Genomic DNA, 13,410 nt, shown 5'->3' with positions numbered 1-13,410 from the left:
CCTAGCCTTAACCATAAATCAAATGAGTTTAATTTAATATTAACTCATTAAATCTATATTACATCTGAAGAAATATACACATATATATTTCCATAAAGACTGTAATAAAATTCTTTTGTACAAAATATTAATTGTGAAATTTTTTTAACGGGTAGGTAATACCCGAGAGATATATAAATTCACAATTAATATGTTACATTCTTCGAATCTGATTCAGCAAATCATCCATTATACTCCCTACTTTCACAACAATATACATTCTTTTATAGAAATCAAAACAACCATACTCATTCAAAATCTAATTACATATTCTGATTTTGAAATCTCAGAATTCGATTCAAGATATAACCGAAATCATCACTCTTAGATTTCTACATCTTTCAAAACTATACTTTGACTTCAAAACTGTCCTAGAACCTCATTTCTATTCATGGAACTCACAAAAATATTTGTATCATTCAAAATCTTAGAACATCATATGTATATTAATAATTACAATATGTGTTCAAACACTTCAAAATTATTAAAGACATGCGAGATGATGATCCAACCACACATTACCCACTGTCATGCACCTGAAAAGCTCTTGAAACCAAAGTTATAGTTTAACACGTATCCGTGTCAGATCCTTTGATATTTATTACCAAATATAATTTTTCAATCTCTTTCCAAAATAGACAGTTTTGTCATAGCTTCAACAAATCACCTTCATTTGTTTATACGAATAAACCTTATTATAACAATTACCACTTCATCTTTGTTATCGGGGAACCTTTCATATCTCGCCACATTAGCAGTAAACTTATCAACAACTTCATTAACCTTCGACTTAAGCCTATCCGAAAAGCCACTATACTTATTCATTAAAACCCCATCATGTACTCACCTACATCCTGTAACAATAATTGTCACACTAACTACTGGGAATTAGCAATCAGTATTTTGAATTTCGCGACAATTTTACGTCAAAAGTTATATGTATACATATAACGTCTATCTCCTAGACTTACATACTTCGAATGTGAATTTTCTGAAAAACATCCCAAACTATGAACTAGTTCTCCGAAATTGGAAAAATGCTGATGAAGCAGCAAAAATTGTAAACGACTTTAACAGTCAAAAGTTTGATGATAAAGAATAGTATGGTGGTAAAGCTGAGAAAAAGAGAAGGTTTGAAACTGGAAAACGGATTGAGCAGACCATGAAGGAGGCTGTGGACAAATCACAAAGACTAAACCTGCCTTCAAATGATCCAAATGATTCAGTGTCTACTGAAATCGTTAGCAAACACCTTACTTCTTATTCTAAACCTTCACAGACAAATCTTCTTCATCATCCATCTATGTTAAGAATTCTAAGATATCATCATATCTTTTATTATAAATATCTTCGATATTCCTGAAGTTATTTTCACAACTATTCTTATCCGAAATCTTCTATCTATTCGCAATATCTGCGTTACAACATAAAAAGAAACCGTGTTAGTTTCTAAGTTCTGAAGAAAAAAAAAATTCGAATTTAAAATAGGAATGTTTTTGAAGTAGTGTTGGGAACTGAAGCATGAGTTAGTATAATATAATGACACTTGATCAATGTGATTATATTACAGTAAGTCATACTGAGTTTCTAATGGAACGTGATTATTCACAGAACATACCGTCATCATGTACTATTTACACGACTCTTACATTCTACCCAATTTCCAAACATATTAAGAACATATCATCTTGATAGCTCTATATTTTTGGATATTCTGGTAATTTGCCAAATCAAGATCGTGCCATTATGATTTTCTTCTTGGAACATTAACTATGTTCATCCAAAAATTCATATCTATAAATTCTGAACCATTATCCGCTTGACTTAAGGTTGGGAAGAGAAAACGAAAGCATGAAGCTCCGAAATATAATGCAGAATATAAAGCCCGATAACAACCCCGAAATTACAAACTTTGTATATCAATACGTATAGCAATATAAAGACGCGGGAGAATGAAAAACACAATAACCCCAAGGTAATGGTAGAAGAAAATAACTTCCTCCGGTGGTAGATGAAAAAGAAGAATGACAGATATGAAAGTTAAGAGTATATCAAGAATCAATACTGGATGAAGCATATTAACGAATGCTTTAAAGTATGAATTGGGGAGAAAGACTAGAAGGTGTGAGCTGTGGAAATAAAGAAACGAAGGGGGTGGATTTATAGTAAAATATCAGACAGAGAAATCGAGACAGATTATCGCATTTAATCAAATAAGATCCTGATTTCCTTAATCGCCGAAGAACCAAATCTTATTGCAAAGATTTTCTTTAAATTCCATGAATTCCGGAAATCAATCATAACTACGTCATCGGTTAAAACGAATATACGTTTACTCATTTCACTCTCTTGCGATAGCTTCACTTATACTCTTCGCGTAATCAAATTGTTTTATCTATATTACTCAATGATGATAAAACTCTATTTATCAACTCATATTCGTCATGAAAACATTTTTTAAAGTTAGCCACGACGACCTCGATCAAATTTCGGGACGAAATTTCTTTAACGGGTAGGTACTGTGATGACCCGGAAATTTCCGACCAAATTTAAACCTAACCTTTATATGTTTCCGACACGTTAAGCAGAATTTGTAATGTTGAATCTCAAAAAGTTTGGAACTACATTCATGTAATCAATTACCCTTTGACCGTGTTCGACGATTCACGAACAATTATGTGTGTATAGATATGTATACATAATATATAATAACTGAAAACATTAATAAAGTATTTGACATATATGATACTTTACATGAACGTATTTGTTTCGACATATTTATCGACAGAATTAAGAGATAATATCAAATGATTGAATTATCAGATACATTATGATATGATTACGGGCCAATGTTATGAGGTCCACTGTGATTTAAGAAATATATTCTTTTTGACAATATTCAGAAAATGGTAAAGTGATCTATAAGTAAGAACGTGGAGTGTAAATAACTTAGATGTTGGATATCGACAAAATAACTTAGATGTTGGATATCGACAAGTTAAGTAACTCGACATTTTTCATTAAGATGATTTCATACGTTTATTAAACCTTTGGACTTTATCCCATGCTTCACTAACAGACTGTAATTTAAAAACTTGAAACCTATTATGAATATATATAATTCTACTTTTCTAAAATGTTTTATGATATAACGATTTAAATTAATATTAAATATATTTATACGCGTATTATACGTACATAGTTTTATACTTTTACTATACTTTAACTTTACATTTACTTTACTTTTACTTTACTTTAACTTTAATAATTCACTTTAATAATTCACTTTAATAATTCATACTTTAATAATTCACTTTAATAATTCATACTTTAATAATTCACTTTAATAATTCATACTTTAATAATTCACTTTAATACTTCATACTTTAGTAATTCACTTTAATAATTCAAAAATCTATTATAAATAGAATTCAATAGGTTTCATTATTTTATAGAAACTTGAAAATATATTTCTCTAAACTCTCTCAATCGAATTACATATATATATTTACTTAGTATTATTTCAAGATATTATTAGTATACATAAAATACTACGACGGAGTTATATTCAGACGATTTCAAAATAAGTTTTCAAACGGGATAGAGCTAAGGAAATTATGGGTTATAGCTATGGAGGTTATGGATATTGTTCGAGGGTATTGCTCGTGAGGTAAACCTAACGTTTATCATTTTCGTTGCGTCTACGTACTTTCCTGCAATATTGAATCACAATATTGATACGTTCATGAATCCGAGACAAACCCTGCACTTGTTCAGTTCCGTCATATACATAATTGCTACGAAATACAGTATTGTGAGTTTCATTTGCTCCCTTTTTAATTGCTTTTGCAATATATATTTTTGGGCTGAGAATACATGCGCTGTTTTATAAATGTTTTACGAAATAGACACAAGTACTAAAACTAATTCTACGTGGGTTTAAACCAGAAATATACCCTTAGCTTGGTAACATTAAACTACTTGTCTATGTACGGTAGGCGCAAATCCTAAAGATAGATCTATTGGGCCTGACAAACCCCATCCTGACTATGGGATGCTTTAGTACTTCGAGGTTATATTAAACACACCTGATCTGGTGTACTTCAGAGGGTAAAACATGAACGTTAAGGCTTGTTACCGGGTGCCTACAACTTATAGAATACTTTTATACACTTGCGAGTGTACATATATTTATAAATGGAAATCTTGTGGTCTATTAATATATTGAAATGATTGATATGATAAACCTATGAACTCACCAACCTTTTGGTTGACACTTTTAAGCATGTTTATTCTCAGGTATTAAAGAAATCTTCCGCTGTGCATTAGCTCATTTTAAGGATATTACCTGGAGTCATTCATGACATACTTTGAAAGACGTTGCATTCAAGTCGTTGAGTTCATCAAGATTAATATTAAGTCAATTATAGTTGGATGTAATATGAAATGGTATGCATGCCGTCAATTTTTTATGTAAAGAAAGTTTGTCTTTTAAAAACGAATGCAATGTTTGTAAAACGTATCATATAGAGGTCAAATACCTCGCGATGTAATCAACTATTGTGAATCGTTTATAATGTATATGAACAGGTCCTTTCATGAAGTCAAACACAAATTAATATACAAGTTTCAGACTTCAGTTTATCGTTACAGTGTTTCTATTACAATTGTCATACGGTATCATGACAACGGTGCTCAAACAATTCCACATAAGTCAAAATGTGTGTTACCTGGAATATGGAACTTGGTAGGTGTTTAGGTTATCCAATTACCTTTTCAAATATGTAAGCCATCATGTCATATCATATCATCTATAGAATGGTACATATAGTTCAGATTGCACACAACAGTTTCAGCTCGCGCATCAGATTTGAAACATCTACTATTTTATTCTAGAAAAATGAAAAACAAATAAAACTAGTGGGAGGTGGTCACAAACATTTCACTTGTAAAAAGGGCTAAGCTATTGGTGTAGCTAATTCGTATAGTTTTGCACCGAAATCTGAGTTCTGATTTGGACAAATTCTAGACATTGCATTTTATGACCCATATAGCAAACAATGAATAAGGTTTTACATGTTGACATACAAATGAAATTTGCATCTTAACATGTAAATATTTACATATCAAAAGACCAAGTCTCAAAATAACACAAAACTCATGTTATGCCATTTTCTGTGTACTCGGGACAGATTCAGTCCCATTCAGGTGGTCATTTTTGAACGCATATATCTCAACATCTAAGAACATTTGGGATACAATACCTATATGAAAATTCAAGTAATAATACCAAAATTTTCAAATATCATATTCATATGTTCCATAAATTAAAGAAATTAGCCATGCAAGTTTGTTTTAAGTTAAAATTAACAAACATTGTCACGAATAATCAGATGAGCATAAAACGAGTCTTAAGAATCCGATTTGTGTGATATCTTAGCCTAACTTGTTTGATTTTTCAATAGATATATTTTAATGAGAATTTCATATATCTAAACACAAAGAAATTCGTACAAAAATTAGTTTTACACAAAACACAAACTGAAAATTTTATTAATCATATCTTGCAAACCGTTAATCGAAACTAGGCGATTCTTAAGCCTAACATTAGTAGTTTTTTGAGGAACTTTCAAATATGAAATAACATTTTAAAATTTATAAGTCAAAGTTTCTGTTAGAGCATGTTTCAAATTCGGGATTTTACACAAACATACCAATCGAGCAAATTATTGAATATAATCAAGCACATACACATGGACTAGAGCAATAGACACTAAATACATATGTAATCATCAAAAAAGTTGAACTATAAGAATTTGGGTTACATGATTTATACCTCAAACAATCAAATTGTTTATGTCTATTTGTAGAGGAAGATGGAAGGAGCAAGTTTGATCAAAGAAGCACAAGCTAATTCTAAAAAATTGATGGTGTTAAGAGAGAGAGAGAGAGAGAGTGTGTGTGTGTGTGTGTGTGTGTGTGAGTCATCGATGGGAAAGAGGAGGGAGACCAAACAAAAGCTGCGTTTGATATTTTTTTAATTAGGTTAGGGAATGATTTTGTGTTGTATCTTTTATGTGTCTAGTTAATTAGGGCTTAATTCAATTATATGGACTAGCAATTAACAAGACATGGACAAAAACAACCCAACAAGGGGTGTGGGGTGAGGTTCGGCTGAATGGCCAAGTGGGGTGATTCTCGGGCTCGTTTTGATTATTTAGGTGCTCGTATGGCCCATTTCTAGTTGCCGCTAAACGTACCGAATTTCCGGAATGTTAACCGGACGTTTAAAAAATCCACAAATTTTAATTTATTAAACCTATTAATAATTTAATTATTATTTTCTAAGTTAATAATTATTAAATAAATATTAATAATTACTCCGGACGTTTCGTTATCCCGAAAAACATCTTTTGCAGTTATCAAAACTATCGTTTTCTTCCTGATTCATTATCTAAAATAAGTTATTCAATTAATATAATATCATATCATATTAATCTAAGTAATCCTGTAAGGATCAAGTATGCATTTATTAAACTAAACACATAACGTTCAAGTAATCACCGTAAAATATAAAAAATAAAATAAATTAAAAATTGACGTAGGAGAATCGTATGATTTAACTAACGATCGTCTAGTATTTAACGAACGTTTTAACAGAATAGCTCGGGTTGTTACATTAGCTACACGTTATTGAAAATTTTGTCCCAAACTTTTGGTTCACACTTGTGGAAGGTGTCATGAAATTAATGTGATACGCATGGGATATAAATGTTAAGTAGGTTTGTTGAACAAGAACGTACTCGTGACTAGATTAGGATTCCTCGCTATCCTCTGTAGCATTTATGTTGAATACACGCCCACGAGTGGGTTCGACATTGTTGTTCTTCGGGCAATCCTTCACGAAATGACCCAGTTATCCGCAACAAAACAGTTCTTAGTATTGGTCCTGCAATCCTTGGCCAGATGGCCATACTTCTTGTACTTATCTCAAGTCAACCTATTGTAGACTCCAGTGTGGTGATTGCCACATTTATGACATTGTGGCAGTTTACCCTTATACCCAAAGTTAGTAGTTTCGATAGTGGTGTTATTATCGGGAATCTCTTACCTCTTATAGGATTTCTTATTAGAGTTCTTGTCTTGATCATCGTTCCACTTTCTTTTACCATCACCAGATTTAGTCTCAGTAGTCACAAAAGCCTTACTCCCACTAGCAGCTTGATCAATCAACAGTTTAGCCATATCTATAGCGGGTTTTGATGTTGTTACACCCCTCTGAATTTCCCCAGTCAGACCATCAAGATATTGTTCAACTATCAGATACTCTGGCGTCACCATACCAGGATACATTAAAGCTAGCTCGAAAAACCTCTTTTTGTAGATGGTTAAATCAGTACCAACTAGCTTCAACTCACAAAATTATTTTTCCAATCTCTTAATCTCGTTGCGTAGACAATACTCCTAAATCATCCTTGCCTTCAGATTTTCCCAGGTTGATTCAAAAGCCTGATCAAGACCTACAGATTGTGAATATGAGTTCCACGATGTGAGTGCGCCATCAAATAGCGTGCATGTAACGAGCTTAACCCTTTTAGTATCCCTGCACCCAAAGAGATGAGAAACACTGCCTCAAGTTTCTCTAACCATCTTGTGAGACTAACAAGCCCTTCAGTTGCACTAAAATTTTGTAGATTACAACTCATGAATGCTTTGTATAGGCATCCACCTCTGTTGTTGTTGTGGTTGTTGGTTGTCTTCATTATTGGTATTGGGGGTATTATTGGTGTTGTTGGTGTGGTTGATATCAGATAACGCAGTGGCGATTCCTTCAACAACAAGCCGTCAGACTTAGGTGGTGGTAGACTCCTTGGGAGGCATGATCTTCGAAACAGAATACACACCAGGTTGGTGTCAGTGAAATCAACAACTTAAAATATACTAGTAACAAGTAGTGATGCATAGTAAGTAGTAGTAAATCGTAGAGATTCTATTAGTAACGAGTAGTACTTAGTAGTGATAAGTAGTAATAAATAGTATTAAATAGTAACCAGTAATGACAAGCAGTGTAGAGTAGTGATCAATAGTGATAAGCAGTGATAAGTGGTGTTGAGTAGTAGTTAGCAGCGGTAAGTAGTAAGGAGTAGTGGTATGAGATGATGAGTATGTCCAACCAGTGTCGTTGTAGTGCGAAGTAGCGACAGGTAATGGCGGGTAGTATCAAGTAGTGATGAGTCGTGACGTGTATACATGCTATCAATAGATTCTAATAATGATATTTCTTCATAGTATACATCTTTAATTATATTTGAGACTATCAGGTTTATATTCTAAGAGGTATTTACCGAAATTAATTTCTTTGTCTCGCTTCCAACTCCTTATGTCACGATGTCGGAACTTCTATATGAGTTACCGTAATATGATCCAGGCCATTATATTACTCTAACTCATATTTTGATTTCACATTACACTATAAGGTCAAGATAGCGTTATCAACTTAATTCAATTTAGATCTTGTGTCGTGTGTATGTACGATTCGTGATACAGTATGCTTAGTTCTAGTCTATATCCGTATAGATATATGTATGTATGTATGTATATATATATATATATATATATATATATATATATATATATATATATATATATATATATATATATATATATAACATCTAGGCAACACAATATCAAGTAAACAGTATAAGCATGGTGTATAGTTTCTAGCAAGCATACAGTTACAGATTAGGTTCACTGATGAATTCGACGATCTGACACACTAATGCATCCTAATTCCCTATAACAGATAGCTCTGATACCAACTTTAACACCCCGCCAAATTTTATTTGACGAAATGTTATAATTCGGTCCCACAACATAACAGTTATGCCATCTATATGAGATGTTTACTGAAAATCATTCGTATTAATTTTTCATTAAAACATTTGACTCAACAAAAATAGTCAACCATATGTTTCAAATACCAAAATTAACGTAGTAAAGGAGCAACAGTATTTAAATGCAACAGTTTTAAAAAATGCGAATGTAAATAATGTCTTTAGTAAATGCCGTTAAAAAAATGTCTATAGTAAATGATGTTGGACCCCATCAAGTAGCTAATCACCTTATTACACAGCGGAAGCAATAGCTCTAAGGACCTGAGATAAAACATACAAAACAAGTCATCAATAATGTTGGTGAATCTACAGGTTTTAGCAACGCATACCAGTATGTTTCATAAATCGGTTTTTAGAAATCCGTTGTCAGTAATCGGTTTTCAGAAATCAGTTATCAGTAAAGTAAGTTATCAGAATTCAGTGTTTAGAATTCAGTCATTTGTAATCAGTTATTCGAAATCAATTATCAGTTTTCGATTATGTGTATTAGACCACGAGTTTTTGTACAACCCAGTTGTATAGCATATACGTTTTTATATGCACTTGAATACAAAGCTTAACCAACACATAGCGAACTTTGTAATCCTTTACCCTATTATTTTATAAAATTTTCTTTACTTTACGTTATACTAAGTAATAAGCACCACAATATGAAGCAGTGAGGTTGTCAAATCTAACGGATCTGTCCCTATGACACGCGCTTCCCAAGTAACTAAGGTATTCAAGCTAAGGAATTTTTAGGCATCAACTCATATATATAAAGATTTAGTACTCGTGTTTTAAGCGTTAAATAGTTTAGAAATCAACATGTTATCTCATCCCAAAAATAAAAGTGAAAATGGGACTGTAAACTCACTTTGTGTGCTCAGTAAAGTAACGAGGTAAGTACAAGTAAAGAAGAAGGTTACAACCGTGTAAAGAAACCAAGAGACATGTCTAGGTTTTCACATAAGTCTATTCCAAGTAGTAGTTTATTCATAGTATTAGTTGTCCTATTGCTCAGTCCGACTCGATTAAGTAGTAAAAGCTAACACATAATCAACAAAGTTCATGCAAGTCAACAAAAGTTAAACTTAGTCAATAATGGTCAACCTAAGTAAAAAACATCAGTAGTTCATGCTATAAAGGTCATGGAGTCAAAACTAAGTCGATATACAAGGTTCAGACCTCAGTTTATCGTTACAGTGTTTCTAGTACGATTGTTATATGGTTTCATTTCAATGGTGCTCAAACAACTGCACATAAGTCAAATTTTGTGTACCCTAGAAATATGGAACTTGGTAGGTGTTTAGGTTATCCATTTATAGAATTATACATATAGTTCAATTTCCACACAATAGTTTCAGCTCGCGCATCGGATTTGAAACATCTACCATTTATTCTAGAAAAATGAAAAACACATAAGACCAGTGGGAGGTGGTCACTAACATCCTAAAGTTTCAATGGTAAAAAGGGCTAAGCTATTGGTGTTGCCAATTCGTATAGGTTTGCACCGAAAGTCTGATGTTCTGATTTGAACAGATTCTAAACATAGCATTTTACGACCCATATAGCACACAATGCATAAGGTTTTACATGTTGACATACAAATTTATTTTCTTCTTAACATGTAAATATTAACATATCAGAAGGCAAAGTCTTAAAATAACACACAACTCATGTTATGCCATTTTCTGTGTACTCGGGACAAATTCGGTCCTATTCAGGTGGTCATTTTCGAACGCATATATTTCCACATCTAAGAATATTTGGGATACAATATCTATATGAAAAGTCAAATAATAATCCCAAATTCTCCAAATCTCATATGCATATGTTCCAGTAATCAAAGCAATTAGCCATACAAGTCAGTGTTTAGTTAAAATCAACAAACATTGTCACGAATAATCAAATGAGCATAAAACGAGTTTTAAGAATCCAATTCTTGTAATATATTAGCCTAACTTGTATGAATATTCAATAGATATCTGTTAATGAGAATTTCATATATCAAAACACAAAGCAATTCGTTCAGAAATTCGTTTTACACAAAACACAAACCGAAAACTTTAACTAGTCATATCTTGCAAACTGTTAATCGAAACTAGGCAATTCTTAAGCCTAAAATTAATAGTTTTTCGAGAAATTTTCAAATATGAAATAACATTTTACAATTTATAAATCTAAGTTTCTGTTATGGCATGTTTCAATTTCGGGATTTTTCATAAACATACCAATCGAGCAAATTATCGAATATAATCAAGCATACACACATGGAAAAGAGTAATACACATTAAATACATATGTAATCGTCAAAAACATTGAACTTTAAGATTTAAGGTTACATGATTTATACCTCAAACAATCAAATTGCTTATGTCTATGTGTAGAGGAAGATGCAAGGAGCAAGTTTGATCAAAGAAGCACAAGCTAATTCTCAAAAATTGATGGTGTTAAGTGGGTGTGTGTGTGTGTGTGTGTGAGAGTCGGTGGGAAAGAGGAGGGAGGCAAAAAAAAAAGCTGCGTTTGATATTTTTTTAATAGGTTAGGGAATGATTTTGTGCAGCGTCTTTTATTTGTCTAGTTAATTAGGGCCTAATTCAATTATAAGGGCTATCAATTAACAAGACATGGCCAAAAACAACCCAATAATGGGTGTGGAGTGAGGTTCAGACGAATGGACCAGTGATTCCCGGGCTTGTTTTGATTATTTATGTGCTCATATGGCCCGTTTCTAATTGCCGTTAACCGTACCGAATTTGCAGAACGTTTACCGGACATTTAAACAAATCTACAACGTTTAATTTATCAAAACTATTAATAAGTAAATAATTATTAAAATAAATATTAATAATTACTTAGACCGTTTCGTTATTCCGAAAAACATCTTTTGCAGTTATCAAAATCGTATCGTTGTCTTCGTATATCAATATCCTAAGTTATTCAATTAATATAACATCATATCAATCCAAGTAATCCTCTAAGTATCAAGTATAAATTTATTAAACTAAACACATAACGTTCAAGTAATCATTGTTACATATAAAAAAATTGACGTAGGAGAATCGTTTGATTTAACTAACGATCGTCTAGTATTTAAAGGAATTTTTTAAAGAAAAAGCTCGGGTTGTTACAAAAATCATACCGCATTATTATTACCTATTAATAAAAGTGGGAAAAAATTATTATTTTAAATTAAATTTTGCTAACAACTGCCACAAAGATTTTTATAAATACGCATAAAACACTTGTACAATCAGGTAACCATCACCACAAAATTAATAACCAACTGCTCAATACAAGTGTGTTAAACGTGTTAACGACATGTAAAGGTTGTTGTTTGTAACAAATTTTTAAATTTTTAATGAATAGATAGAAAGTCTCTGTTATTCGAAAAATGAAAAAAAAAATAGAATTTTTCTAGAAAAATATTATGCTTCAATAGATTGAAATAAACATGAAATATTCATTTAAATTTTTAATTTTTCTTGAGATCTTACAATCACATGTGATTGGATCTTTACAATCACATGTGATTGTCCGACATTTTTAATTTTATCAATTGATTATATTGATCCAAATGCTGAGATTTATCCCTTGATTTCAAGCAAAATTAAGAATGCAAATAAATATTTCTCTTAAATAAATCTTATTTATCCGTTCCAATTTAATTATCTACAGATAAAAAAACACACAATTTCAGATAAAAACACATAATTTTTATATCTTACTTTATCCTTACCATTTTGTATTATGTATACACTAATGGTACAATAGATTTTACCATATTATATTTATATATTTATGTATTTATATAAATAGATAATTAATTTTAAATATTTTAAAAGGAATACTATATACTTTATGGAGACATGATTATCATACAATTCTAAAAAAACATCTTTTGTATACGGAACGGAAGTGATATTTATGGGTGTTTTTCGAAGTGTTTCTTACTCCGGATATTGGGTCCATATCTCTACTGGATACTGGCTTGTTGCATAGTAAACGTTAATGGGTAATTAATAATTTTGAGCCCCCATGGGATATGGGCACTTTGCACTTGCAGAGGTTGCACATGCCCAAATCCGGCCCTGCTAGTAGGAATAGCAATGGATTGGATATGGATCGATGATATCATATCCATTTAATTTTTGTTCATCCATATCCATATCCATTTAATTTCAGTTCATCCATTCATATCCATATCCGATGGATTAAGCGGGTTAATGGATATCCGTTGGATATCAAACGAAATGTTAATCTAATGACGATTTTATCAATTTAAAATAGATTATAACAAATGTAATATGTAATCTTTATGTTTTTTTTATTTGTTATACTTGTTTTGATTGTAATTTGTCACCGATTGTAAATCTAGTTGAGCAAAATACGTTATAATATGAGTAAATATACGTTTAACCTAATCTAAATATGTAATTTTGAACCAACGGATCTTCGGTCCAGCGGTACCGCGGTTACACTTGTGTACTCGCAG

This window comes from Rutidosis leptorrhynchoides, chromosome 1 (genome assembly GCF_046630445.1).
Source record: "Rutidosis leptorrhynchoides isolate AG116_Rl617_1_P2 chromosome 1, CSIRO_AGI_Rlap_v1, whole genome shotgun sequence".
Lineage (NCBI taxonomy): Eukaryota > Viridiplantae > Streptophyta > Magnoliopsida > Asterales > Asteraceae > Rutidosis > Rutidosis leptorrhynchoides.
The sequence above is the reverse complement of the archived record's forward strand: the minus strand, read 5'-3'. Positions refer to the sequence as shown.